At 46.0% G+C, this 12,973-nt stretch overlaps 1 protein-coding gene across 6 annotated transcripts in view; it reads right to left on the bottom strand.

The window, feature by feature from the left end:
* The window catches only part of CCP110 (centriolar coiled-coil protein 110), a 1,154,773-nt gene that overhangs the window by 40,257 nt on the left and 1,101,543 nt on the right, over positions 1-12,973 (bottom strand). The gene's annotated exons all lie outside the window — the stretch shown is intronic.

Raw genomic sequence — 12,973 nt, 5'->3', positions numbered from 1 at the left:
GCTTGTGCTACTGTGTCTCTGTACCTATTGTGTATACTCTATATACTGCCTAACTCTTCTTGAGGGAAGTCTGACTGCTCAGCCACAGCTACCAAGTGAATCTGTGTGGTACAGTCTGCTACCAAGTGGGTTTACTGCCAAACGCCTGTAGTCTTAAATCTTTTGCAGTGGTCCCCAAGGGAACTGCACAGGTTTCTGCCTAACACCAGCAATCGCATGGCTTTGCGTACGCTTATCTGGCGACCTGCCTGATAATGTGGTATTTGCAATAATATATTTTGCACTCTTTTCTTTTGAGGGGAAGACTAAGGCCTCCCTTGTGTCTATTACAGCTCCTAGGAACTGTTTGGTTGTGCTTGGCACTAGGCTTGATTTGTCTTGTTTATTGAGCAACCAAAATGAAAGAGAAGATTTATCGTTCTTCGAACGTTTGTCCTGCAGATTTGGGGTGTTTCCCATGTAATCAGCCAGTCGTCCAGGTAAGGGTACACTGGGATTGGCTCCCTGCGCAGGTGCGCTGCCACCACGCTTTGTGAATACCCTTGGAGCAGAGGCTATGCCGAAGGGTAGCACCTTGAATTGGTAGTGCTGGTTTGCTATTTTGAATCGCAAGAATTTTCTGTGCACATTGAAATATGAAAATAAGCATCTTTAATATCCAGAGTTGCCATGTAGGACCCCCACTTTAGCAGAGGGAATACTTCTTGTAGCGTAGTCGTGCAAAAGTTTTGTGGCTTGACTATTTTTTTGCAGGGCGTAGCTCTAATACTGGGCGCATTGTTAGATCTTTCTTTGGCACAAGGAAGTAGGTTGAATAAATACCCTTGTTTACCTGGTTCGCCGGGACGACTTCTATGGCATCCTTTAGGAGCAGCGTAGCGATTTCCTCAAGAAGGATGCTTTGTTCTTCCTCCGAGGTTTTCTTTCTGCCGCGGGGGCTGTGCCCGGGGTCGCTGGATTAGTTCCACACAGTACCCGCCCGCCACGGTGACTATCACCCATTTGTCTGAGGTGATCCCCTCCTATGGTTGGGTGAAGTTTGAAATGCGCCCTCCTACTGGAGAGGCATGGGAGGGCACCTGAAGCGGAATGTCACTGTTTTGGAGGTGTTGCTCCACCTCTAGAGCTGGAGGACCTCCCCGGCCGCGAGATCAGCACTGGCCTCTTGGGTAACCCAGTGAGGATTGGCCCTGATTGTTACCCCAGGATGACCCTTGGTTTTTACCATACCCTCAACCCCTTTGGGAATTTCGTCCTCTGAAGCGACGAAAATGACTATTCCCTCTTTGGCCTGAGGGTTTCTCTGTAAGCTGTCCCAAGGACTTCAGAGTATCGTATTCGTCTTTTGCAGACTTTAGAGAGTTCTCAACTGCCTTTCCAAAGAGGACGTTGGGCTTAATAGGCATATTTAGCAGTGTTGCTTGTGTCTCCTGCTTAAAGCCAGATTGGCGAAGCCAAGCATGGCGCTTGATAATAGTGCCTTCCGCAATTATTCTTCCAGCATTGTCAGCGGCGTCTAAATTGTTCTTGAGGATGCAACTCGAGACAGCTCTGCCCGCTGCTGCTACCTGGGCCATTTGAGTCTTTAATGGTTCCGGGGCTGACGATAGTAGAGCGGCCACTCCGTCCCATTTATGACGGTTATAGCTAGCTAAGAGAGCTGTATGGTTAGCTATTCTAGCCTGAAAAGCCGCAGAAGAGGCTACCTTCCTGCTCATGATGTAAAGGCGTATGCTTTCCTTGTCAGGTGGCGCCTCAGAGGAAGCTAGTGGAGTACCCGCTCTTTTTCTTGTGGTTGTGACCACGACGGAGTCAGGTTTAAGCTGTCCCCTGATATAGAGGGGGTTGGTGGGTGCTGGGCGGAAGAGCTTCTCTATGCGTGGATTAACCGCACGCGTTTCATTTGGTGTTTCCAGAGATGGTTGGAGCTTTCTCTGGACAGATTGTAGGATTGGGATAAACTGGGTAACGGATTTCTTATCCCCCAGGATATCCTCAACAAAATCCTTGTCCTGCTGAGTCTCTTGTGTACTGATCTGAAAGTGTTGAGCTGCCTTATTGAGCATGTCATTCAGTAGGGCTTGGTTGTCTATAGGCGAATCAGCCACCAGAGGGTCCTAGTTGACGGGAGAGGCTAATAGTGTACATCTGTGTCTCATCCTCGTCGTCACCATAGTTTTCTTCTGTGCCCTCTTGAGCTGTATAAGGATCTACAGCATCAGCATCATCATCATCATAATAATAGTCTGTCATAAAGATCTACGTAGGGAGGATTAGCCTGTGGTGAAATATCCAGGGTGTCCGGACGAGACTTTTTAGTTGGGGGTTGAATAGTAAGGGTATTTGCAATGGCTTGTGAGCCAGAGGCAGCTTTAGTAGGAGGTGTGTTCTCGATGCTTTGGAAAGCTTCTGGATTTTTGTCTAAATGTCATCCTCCTCATGACCCTATCTATGTCTTCATATGTCCATTGGGCTGAGCTCGCGATGGACAAAGGGCCTAGAGTGGAAGCCTGAGGGGTTACAGTACCTACTAAGGAGTCCTTTTCTGGTAAGGAATCTTACTCCTGAGGTCAAGAACCCTTGTGAGTGTGGGAAGCCTTGTGAGGCTGGGCTTTGGGTGGGGAGAGTGACCTATCCTTATGAAGCGTCTTGGAAGAGTGCTTTTTAAGACTCCTTATCCTTTCTAAGCCCTTTCGGGACGTGTTTTTCCACTAAGTGGGCTAGTCCTGCCTGCACTGAAGCCTTACCCGATTTCGACAAAATGTCGAACCTCGGTCGTGGAATGGCCCGACGCCTCATCAGGCGACGTTCGGGTGCGGATTTATGCACAACGTCTGTTCTGTCTTTCGACAGTCGGGCCTGTCATGTGGCGATCGGGATCGCGAATGCCCAGAGGACAGGGAACTTTTGGACCTCTCCCTAGACATAGAACGTGGGCCCTTAGTCGACAACCGCGTTGAGTTTCGGCCCGGGGTTGTGTGTTTAGTGGAGGTAGGGGTTGCGAGAGCGCCCATGCCCATCCCCATAACAGGACCGCTGGCCTGTCTGTTAGGGTCGGGGGCTTGCGCTTGGGAAACTAGCATCTCCCCTTCACCGTCCGAAATGGCGGTGTTGCAACGATCGCTGAAGGTCCCTTCCAGGTCTATGGTGGCTTTGGCCTGCATGTCGTGGTGGGCCCAGCGTTTTGTTTTACGGTCCTTCAACATCTTCGGTTTGAAGAGCCTACAGGCTTGACACTTCTCAACGTGGTCTCGTGGGAGGTAGAGATTGCACACCAGGTGCTTGTCGATCCACGGGAATTATTTCCTGCAACCTTGGGCAGAAGTTAAAAGGGGTCTTATCCATGATAACATGCAATGGTAGCCATGCAAATACATTTTCAATGACCTCCCCCCTCTCTCCCTACTGTGTGGGCCGAAGCCCTGTGCGGCCCTCACGGGCCAAACGGATTCATCGAAAGGATCTTCTTCGACGATCGTCTTCCTTCACCTTTGTCGAAGATTATCTCGATAGTCGGCGAATAAAGGATAGGAAGAGAGATCTAGCTCTAATTATAATAATCAATAGCGATATGCCGAAAGAGGAACTCTGCTATAGTGCGTCCGTCTACGATGGCTGAAAAAGAACAATCTGAGGGACCTCGACGCGTGAAGGACCATGGGTACAGTGGACGTCACACTAGGGATAGTATTACTGCCATGCCCTGTCGACGTCCCTTTACGAATTTCAAAACTGTAATACTATGCAGCTTCCACTAGATTTCAGCCTATGCACAGCATGTGATCTAAGCACATTCCACACGCCTATATGCTACTATTTTTACTTGCCTTTAATTGTATAAAGTGTACTAGTGTAATGGACTATTTCATTTTATTCATATTCATAAATATTACCTGTATTGTACAACCATACTGTACAATAGTAACATCATCTTCCTTAGTTGAGCCAGACTGCTTAGTCTTGTTACAATAGGGAGGGGGAGTAAGTTCAACTCTGGTTGAGCAAGCCTTTTGCCCCAGGTTGGCTTCTCCAAGTCCAAACCCCCGACAGTGACTTTGAAAAACCCTACTACCCATTGTTCAACCATTTCCAGCTGAAGGATCTCGGGAAGGGCTTGTGGTGTATTAGTATTTTGCAAACTCTGCTAAATCTTGTTGTCCCTTGCTCGCGTCAACTCTTAGCCCGCACCCTACCTGCCCGCGGATTTGCCATTTTGAAAGATTGTCTATGCGACTAAAAGTCCCCGGAGCAGAGATAAGGGGGATACTAGGTATCTCTTTAGCATATAACGTGGTGTGCCAATCTCTCAGACTAGAACGTTTTTAGAGAGAGAACTGTAGTTACTCTAGGATAAAGAATAGAATCTCAAAGGAGGACACTAAGGTCCCCAACACTGCCCATAAGGAGCTGTGTGCTGCAATAGAAAAATACAGATGCCTTTAAGAGTTATGGAGGAAAATAGACTCCATAGGACAAAGAATAGAGTTCCAAAAGACAGAGCCCATAGAATGAATGAGTGGAAAAAGGCTCCACTCATTCAGGATTTTAGAAAAAGGTCCGTCCCACAAAAAGTGCTGTGGTTCTCACTAGGAGAGGGAATGAAGCATACAAATAGAAAATCCCTGTAACATTTGCCCCGCCCTCCACCCCCCCCAGACTAGGGGAAGGAGGATCTAATCCACTCCTGGATGGCTCTCTTGATCCGGTCGGTCCTACTTTCTGGAAAGACCATCAGCATTCTTATGTCGGGTACCCGACCTGTGCTCAATGGGCCCTAAAGAAATTCAGACCATACCTTTAACTGAACTACTTTCGGGATTCAAACTGACCACCAACCTTTAAGAATTGCTTAGGTGGTTCAAAAGCCTACAAATCTTTTGTGCACAGGTCAGGTACCCAACATAAGAATGCTAATGGTCTTTCCAGAAATTATGATGGGCTGGGTCAAGCGAGCCATCCAGGATTAGATCCTCCCTCGCTTCCTGCACAGTGGCCATGTACTACCTGCATAAACTCTGGAGCCACGGCAGGCTTGTCTGAGGTCTCCCACCGAAGATAAGGTTAACAAAGGATTTTCCCACTGTGGCGGTCAGGGAAAGGACAAGAAAATACAAGGAACACTAAAAATGGCAAAATAAAAGAAGATGGGGGCAATAAATACTGCTTCCCTCACTGCAGGAAACTGACAACGCTCTCTCTCCAGCCCTCCCCGGTGGATGGCCCTGAGGCCTTTTTAGAAAGGGGAGGCAGTAACACTGGGATACTATTTCCAGCGCATCTGAAGTCTGCCTCCCACCTGGGTTTTGTAGGCTAAGGCCTCAGAGAGGTTTTGAGGTTTTGAGGTGGCTGTAGCAGCGGCTTACAGTAAAGTGCTGCTGCTTGGGCGGACTTTGCACTTCTCCCTCGTCCACCACAATGGAATCTTCTCTGACCCCTTTGACCAGCCAGTCCTCTCGCTCTTTCAACTGAGGAGTAGAAGCAAAAGGACTTACCCAATCAAGATGATCCACTGAGATGAGACGGTTGTGGCTGTCTGATGGCGGCTCCAAAGGATTTGGCTGCTGCCTTTGAGGTCTGCAGCTTCTCTAGGCTTGCAACAGCCTTGCTGCCAAACAGCTGGGTGATTTCAAATGGCATGTTGCGGATCCTGGCCTGCACGTCCGGCGCAAATCATGACTTCCTCAACCACACAAACCTGAATATCACTGTGCTTGCAGCCATGGCTCTGCTGATACTGTCAACAGAGTCCAGTCCTGATTGTAGAGACTCTCATATAGCCTCCTTGCCGTCTCTTATAATGCTCATGAAGCAGTTTCTCTCTTCCCCTTCAGGAATATGGTCAGTCACCATAGCTACACAGTCCCACAGGGTGAATGTGAATTTTGCTAAAGCGCAAGTGGCATTTGCTGACTTGAGCATCATGCTTCTGGCAGAAAATGCCTTTCTTGCCCAAGAGTTGAAACGCTTATCATCCCTATCCGGTGAGATGGAAGGGTATGCAGTTTGTTTCGAGGTAGATGTCGCTGCGTAAACAAGTAGGCTTTCAGGCGTTGTGTGTTTCAACATGTAGCTAGGGTGGCTACTAGATGGCCTGCATTCATTGGTGACATTTCTGTTCACTGCTGGACTCGACTTGGGAACCTCCCAATTAGCCATGACCCTTTTCTGGAGAACTACATGAAAAGGAAGTATGGGATCCTTTTGTGGACCTTTGTACAGAGTATCAGTTAGGTTGTCTTGCTCAAATGGTGCAGCAGGTCTGCCCCATCCCATGAAATCAATGAGTCTAGTCATCAGATGCCTATCAGAGACATCAGCATGGTCTGCTGGGTCTGGCTTGCCAAACTCCATTTGAGGAGAAGTGTCGACCCCATTAGCTGTTTGCAGATTCTCATACAAATCCTTTAGTCTGGTTTCTTCAGAAATAAAACTTTCTGGGACGTTAAGACTGTCCAGTTGAAATCCAAATGTTGTAGTGTCATTGTTTGAGGGCTTGTAATAGTCATAAATTGAAGATAAAGACTTAAAGAAGTCCTTTTTTGGTAATGGTTTGTAAGATTTAGGTAGAGAAGGTAAAGGCGTCAATGACTTCGACACTACCGATGCCGACGACTTTTTCATTGATGCCGTCGACGTTAAAGGTGTCAACGTCCTCTGTGACTTTTCCGTTGATTTTGACTTCGACAGAGCCCTTGAAGGGCTTGATCCTCGAGTCTTCGATGATTTCTCGTTGTTTCGAGATCTCGAGGGGTCTCAGTCTTGCGTCCCGGGCTTGAGGGGGTGCAGGATTTAGCCTTTCCTTGTCTGCTTTATGTGGCTCGACAGGAGCATGGCTTTGTCCTCTAGGGGTTTGGGGCCTCTTTCGCAAAGATTTTTAAACAATTTCCTGCTGAAATCTTTCCACTCAGCAGTAGTAGAGGATTTAGTTGGACAGGCTTTATTTCTCTTCGGAGAGAATCAGTTGAACTCTAAGAAGGGAACTATAATGGCTTTTCTTTGACTTCCTCCAAAAAGACGAGGAATGGGGCGACCTGCTCCTGGAGCGTGATCTTTTTTTGATCTTTTCCTTCAAGGAGAGTCACCTCTCGACTCGTCAGAAGATCGTATTTTCAATGAAGACATTGAAGGGGATTTAGTAGGGACCTACCTGCCGCTAGTTTCCCTTAACACTCTTTCAGAGCCTTACCCGGTCATTGACTGACAGGATTAACAGTCCACGGTTTGATGTTCGACAAGGCATCACAGACCAGCCCAATGCGGATCCGTAAGGGACATCTTGGTGCTGCAGTTGTAGCCCTTCTTGAAGGACCCGGTCTTCGGAGTTGAAGGAGCTGAAGATAAAGCCATCTCAACGAAGTTTACACAAAAAAGGGAAGCACGCCGTATTTCTTGAAGCTAATGCTCTTGTGTAAAAACAGAACTGAAGCCAACAGGCACTGCTCGTGCTATATTTACCAACAATGACAGACTTTGAGATGGAAGCCCTCGAGGGAGATTGAGTCGACTGCATCGACGCAAGGAGCCCTCTACTGAATGTTATTTCTGAAGCAGCTGACACTGGAAGATATATTATGAGGAATATGTGTGAGGACAATTCATTCGAAAGGACTCCACATTGTAGTCAACCTCAGAGGAACCCACCAGGATATGATGCAGGCAGAGATCAGCGATGGCCACTGTGAACAAATGTTGCCCCTCGTGACGGAAACAGAGAAGCTGGTCCTGCGAGGCCTCTCTGTGTGCTGGAGCGCTGCAACCATAGTGGGATGCCTCTTGTTTCACAGGGCGAGGGTGTGGTGAGTCAAGTCCTAATGCAGGATGGCGACCACTGCAACGAGGTAGCCCGCAGGATGGTTTCCGGGACACTTCCAAAGGCTTCCAAAACAGCATCCTAATGCTGGGGGTTGAGAACGGTTTAGAGGTCGAAGCACTGATGAAGGTTTTCTGGAAATCAGCAAAGGACCACGGCTTCGCCAGATGGTAGAATACAATGCTGGATGGCTGCAACAATGAGTTCTGGTACTTCAGCAAGATAATCCTCTCCATAAGTGTCCTGGCTCCAACCACGATCGGATGAATGACTGCAAAAGTTATTTTATTCAAGAGTCGCCCAAAAACCCACCAATGGCAAGGATCTGCACCATGCAAACTGGTAGGGGTTGTCCAATCGACAGCCTACGGCCACCATATCTACCTAGCAACTGACACTTTGGCCAGTATATGGTCTGGGACCAGACAGTCCAAGCCCTCACATCCGGCCACAAACATACCAACTCTTTGCCCGGGAAAGGGATTACCATATACCGGAAAACCAGCCCTGAAGGCAGGAAAAAGGCCACATACAAGAGAGTCCAAGAATAGATGAAAATATCGTGGAATGGCCATTTGAGTGTATATGGTATAAGGCACTTATCCCTTGATGCAGGATCTTATAAACACTGTTAATGCATTCTTGCAGGGCATTTGTTTGACTCTTCCCATAGAGCAGGATGAACGACTGTCTAGTTTCTTAGTGAAATTGAAAATTAAAGCGATGGTGTGGGATAAGATGCAAAACCTTAATAGGCTATGCCTTAAAAAACGATATACACTGTATTGCTCAGGGTTTTAGGTTGCGGAAACCATGCGATTATCTGATGACACTTTGTAATTGTCATGTTTCCCCTTTAGCTTACAAGCTAGGAAAGGTCCCTGGCAGCTCAGAACATGTGTGAAATGTAAGAAACAAGTTGAGTTCTAGAAACTGTTTGTTTTTTGTGCAAAAAGTTTCCACTCAGTTTTCCTCAACATCTACACTGTAGGATACAGGTGCTGTCCCAGTTGAAGATGGTGCCAGCAATTCCTAGAGTTGATTGGTCCTACAGCTCCTGTGAGGTAGTTTGGAACCTTGGGAGAGGTTCTAAACTGCCTTTCATTCAGACTAACATCAAAGAAGGTCACAGTTATTGGAGCTCTCGAGGAAAATCCATAGAGAAATAATTTAAGGAAACTAAAGATTAATGGAACACATTGAGAAACAGAGCACAACCCAAGGAGAAGGCACAGCAAACTCCAGCACCAAGAAACTAAGTGAAAATCCTTGTTAAATTCAAAGTAGATGAGGAGTGTGTAAATAATGATTATTGCCATGCTGTAAATGAACTAGCTGTGTTATTTTACCATAAGTATACAGAGGAATGTATGTCAAGCTCATGTAGTTTAACGCGTGTGGTCTCAAGTATTCATGCGCTAGTGGCAACAGTGATAGGTCATGAGCTAAAATGATGTTTATGCGTGTTGCGCGCATTAACATTTTCAGAGACATGCGCGCAGCCAAAATCTAATGAACAAACCATTTAATGTTTTGCAATGGGTGCGCGACTAATATTTTGCTTTCGGGTGCGAGGTAGCAGAGCTGTGGCATTCCTTTGATTCTCACAGCATATGTTTTGAAAGTGCAGGAGAGTTGTTAGAAGAATTAGGGAATTCGAAAAATGGACCTTACAACGCGCAAAAAATGTGACATGGGTGTCACGTCTGAACTGAATATTGAACCAAATTTCACAGCGGGCTGAAATTTACCATAGAAGAGGTCGCTGGTGATCGCATGCCAACTATACCAGAGCAGAGTGCTTGTGAGCAGCTATTCACAAGGAAATACGCAACATGGCTGAAGAAGTAAATGAGTTAAGTGACTATTTGAGGATAAAAAGAACAAAGTATAAAAGTGACTTTATTTTGAAGTTAAAGTTCGAGAAGTTATACACAGCAGTTATGGCCCATTTAGTGATTAACACAGAAAATCTAGTTAAGCAATCCCGAGGTTGAGGCAAGACATTTTTAAGGAGCAAAGTTAAAGAAGAGTTTAAGAGTTTTTAGTTGCAAGGAGACAAGGACCTTAGAAGTCAGTATAGGAAGAGAAGACTAGTTTTCAGTCTGAGGTTCTGGACTAAAGAAGAACAGAGGATAAGGACACCCAATAGTCTTTCACCTGAATGCAAAGGCTTTCAGGTAAACTGGAGAATAATTCTAAGTCACACACACCAGAAAGATCAGAAGAGTAGTTGGAATGATATGTAAAACTTGCATGTTTTTCCACAGGTCTGAGTGAGTCATCCAAAACCAATTGCAAGGCTTCAGAGGGCGGCAAGCTGTACCTGGCTTATTATTGTATCCACTTCCCTTTCCCCCCCAGAACTATCAGCACTGCAAATTTAAATTTGAGGATTGCAGAGTGGGCAATCCTAGAGGGTCTGTGGGGCCATCGTCAGCTCCTGCAGGAAATAAGAACTGGACCTGAAAGTAACCATGATTTAAAGCGTTTAATTTTACATCTCTGTTTTAATATTCTTCCCTGCAATTAATACACTAGTGCATTGCTGGGCATTTCTTGTGAGGATAGAAAGTGTCAATATTGCAAAAATGAGATAGAAACAGCGAGACACAACCTCACGGCTTGCCCCATTTTGTTGCCCTTTTATCTTAAGGTTTATGTGAATTTGGTTCGCTGCTCGCCTAGGTTCCCCCTTGATCAATTATGGGCTGCAGTTTACTCGGCTGAATCACTCGTTCTCACCGGTTTAGCACATTACATTTGGAAAAGGGTTACTAAGGACCCATAGACACAGTCTAGGTGGTCCTTTTACTTCATTATGTTTGGGGATTTTTTTGCATCAAGTGCATATTATTGGTTGTAATATTGATGGTCTTTAGATGCAGGTTGTGTTTTAGTGCCCTATAGGATTATAACACTTAACATTCATGCGTTTTATTCTAATGATCTGAACATTCTATGTTATTTATGCCAATATATTTGATGACTGTCACCTTTGGGGTATTTAGGAAGACAACATAGTGGTTTAGAGTGAAGATTTTTATTACCAGAACATGCCCCAACATTCCCTTCACCAAACAGTCTGGTCGATGCAAGGGCTGTGGTTGCAGCATCAATCTCCCTCTGTCAGTCTTCTCCCCTCTTATGCTTCTGGCACCTCTAAAACCTGTAAAGTGCTGGGGCTGGTGCTCCCAGCCATTTTCGGGACTTCCCCTCCCTTTGTGTCTCCGGGCTCACCGGAATTAATAAACTCCAGTATGTGCTGTTCTCCCGCATTGACAGCATTCCGCTTCTCATGGTAAAACACGACTCCTGTCTCCCCACACGTAAATCAATAATGGCTTCCCACCCTTTCCATGTAATGTCTCACACCTCGGAGCAGGTCAAAGGACCTCTGTTTTACACTGTCCCACATTGGTGGCACTCCGAAAATCCGGCTAAGTCCAGAGGGAATATTTCGCAGTTTGCCCACTCTTTGTCCGAGCTCCACTCTGCTGCTGCCAGCACATTTTACCGTGTGCGTTCATGTCCACTCTGTACTGCCCAGCTAATATGCCCACATGAAGGTTTCCCCACTAGTGTCCTCAGTCTTGTTGGGCACCAGTCTCTTCACTCTCCTCCTTTTTTATACCACGAGGCGGGCGAGAGAGAAAAGAAAAACACTGCTTATTAGCTCCGAGATGCTTCCCCACCTGCATCCACTTTACACTTGCCGGCCGACGAACACACCCCCCTCCTCCCGACCCAGCCTTAATGACGCTGGGCTCCCTGGCCCCTGTTGTCCCGCATCAGCTCCACTTATGCTGGCCAGACCTATTTATCAAATAATACTATTATCTGCATTGATGTATAAGATGTTTATTGAGTTTTTGTGCAAAACGTTTTGATTAACAGTAAGCACGTATTAAATTTAAAAAAAGGTCCATGTGAGATTATATATACAAACACCTTAGGAAAATATCCGTAGCAACCTACGCCCAGTCTTGGACACACAATGCAATTAACCACAAAGTTAATAAGTTATGGGGACACAAAGGAACCCAACCACACCTCACTGTAAGGAGTACAGTGTAAAACAAGGAATTTCATAATGGAGAATAGAGTTGTGTACAGCTAGCCATAGGTACTGATCATTGCTCCCTCAACAGATTAGTGTAGCACAGAGAGTTAAGTAAAAATGCTTCCTTTGCCTCCAGAAGTTCAGTACCAGCTCGAAGAACCAGAAAGAGGGCAGGGGGCTGGGGGTTCCATCGATGTCTAAGGAGGGAAGGCAGAAAAAAGAAAAATCTTCTCTAACAATTGCGTGGCAAAAAGGGGAATTTCTATAAATATTTAGGACCCTCTGCGACCAGATTTAGAAAGGTAACTCATCTTCCCTTGGGAACAAAAAGAAAAAAAATGAAAAGACAATGCATTTCTGTGCTTATGTTTTAAACATCAGAAATCCTTGCTGTAGGCATCCAGATCTTTCATAGGAATTCCAAACAATGCACAGGTTTGTTTACAATGACTACATTACTAGCCCTCAAAAGGCGAAACTACAGAGTTTAAGTAAGCAACATGGATTGTGATGTGTTACATATTCTACATTTCTCCAGAGATGGTTTTGCCAAATTAGTAGTCTGAAGTGAAGAGCTGGGGCTACTAGGATTATGGATGCTTTAGAGTTTCTAAATCGGTTCTGCTGACTAAAGGAATCACTGTAGGCCAAATGTATCTAGGATTATGTTGCTCATATGAGGAGATGCCCAATCCCTCTTTTCAGAACCCAGTCATTTGGTTTTCAACAAATGCTACTATGCAGGTTTATGAGGATGCAGTCCAATAGAGCTACAGGTGGATGGTCAACAAGGGCTCACTTGATACCAGGCAGCCTATTTACATTCCCTGTACAGAACACCGGCCTGCATGCCATACACTTTGGGTGGTGGGTGTGTAGAAGTGGCAGGGTCACAACACTGTGCTGACTCCACAGGGGATACCATGAAAGGGAAGCAAGTATGGAGTGGCATCATAATGATGGGATTTCAGGTTTCTATAATACAAGGAGTGGTACAAGGAGAGCGCATCCTTACGAAGCAGAAAACAAGTGAAACCTACAGAGGGTGTGGTGGAAGGGGTCCAACCTTCCCACGCCTAGTGTAAAATGGCAAGTTTACA

The sequence above is a fragment of the Ambystoma mexicanum genome, chromosome 2q, assembly GCF_040938575.1.
Source record: "Ambystoma mexicanum isolate Mex_15411 chromosome 2q, UKY_AmexF1_1, whole genome shotgun sequence".
Taxonomy (NCBI): Eukaryota; Metazoa; Chordata; class Amphibia; order Caudata; family Ambystomatidae; genus Ambystoma; species Ambystoma mexicanum.
This window is presented reverse-complemented; position numbering and strand designations above follow the sequence as displayed.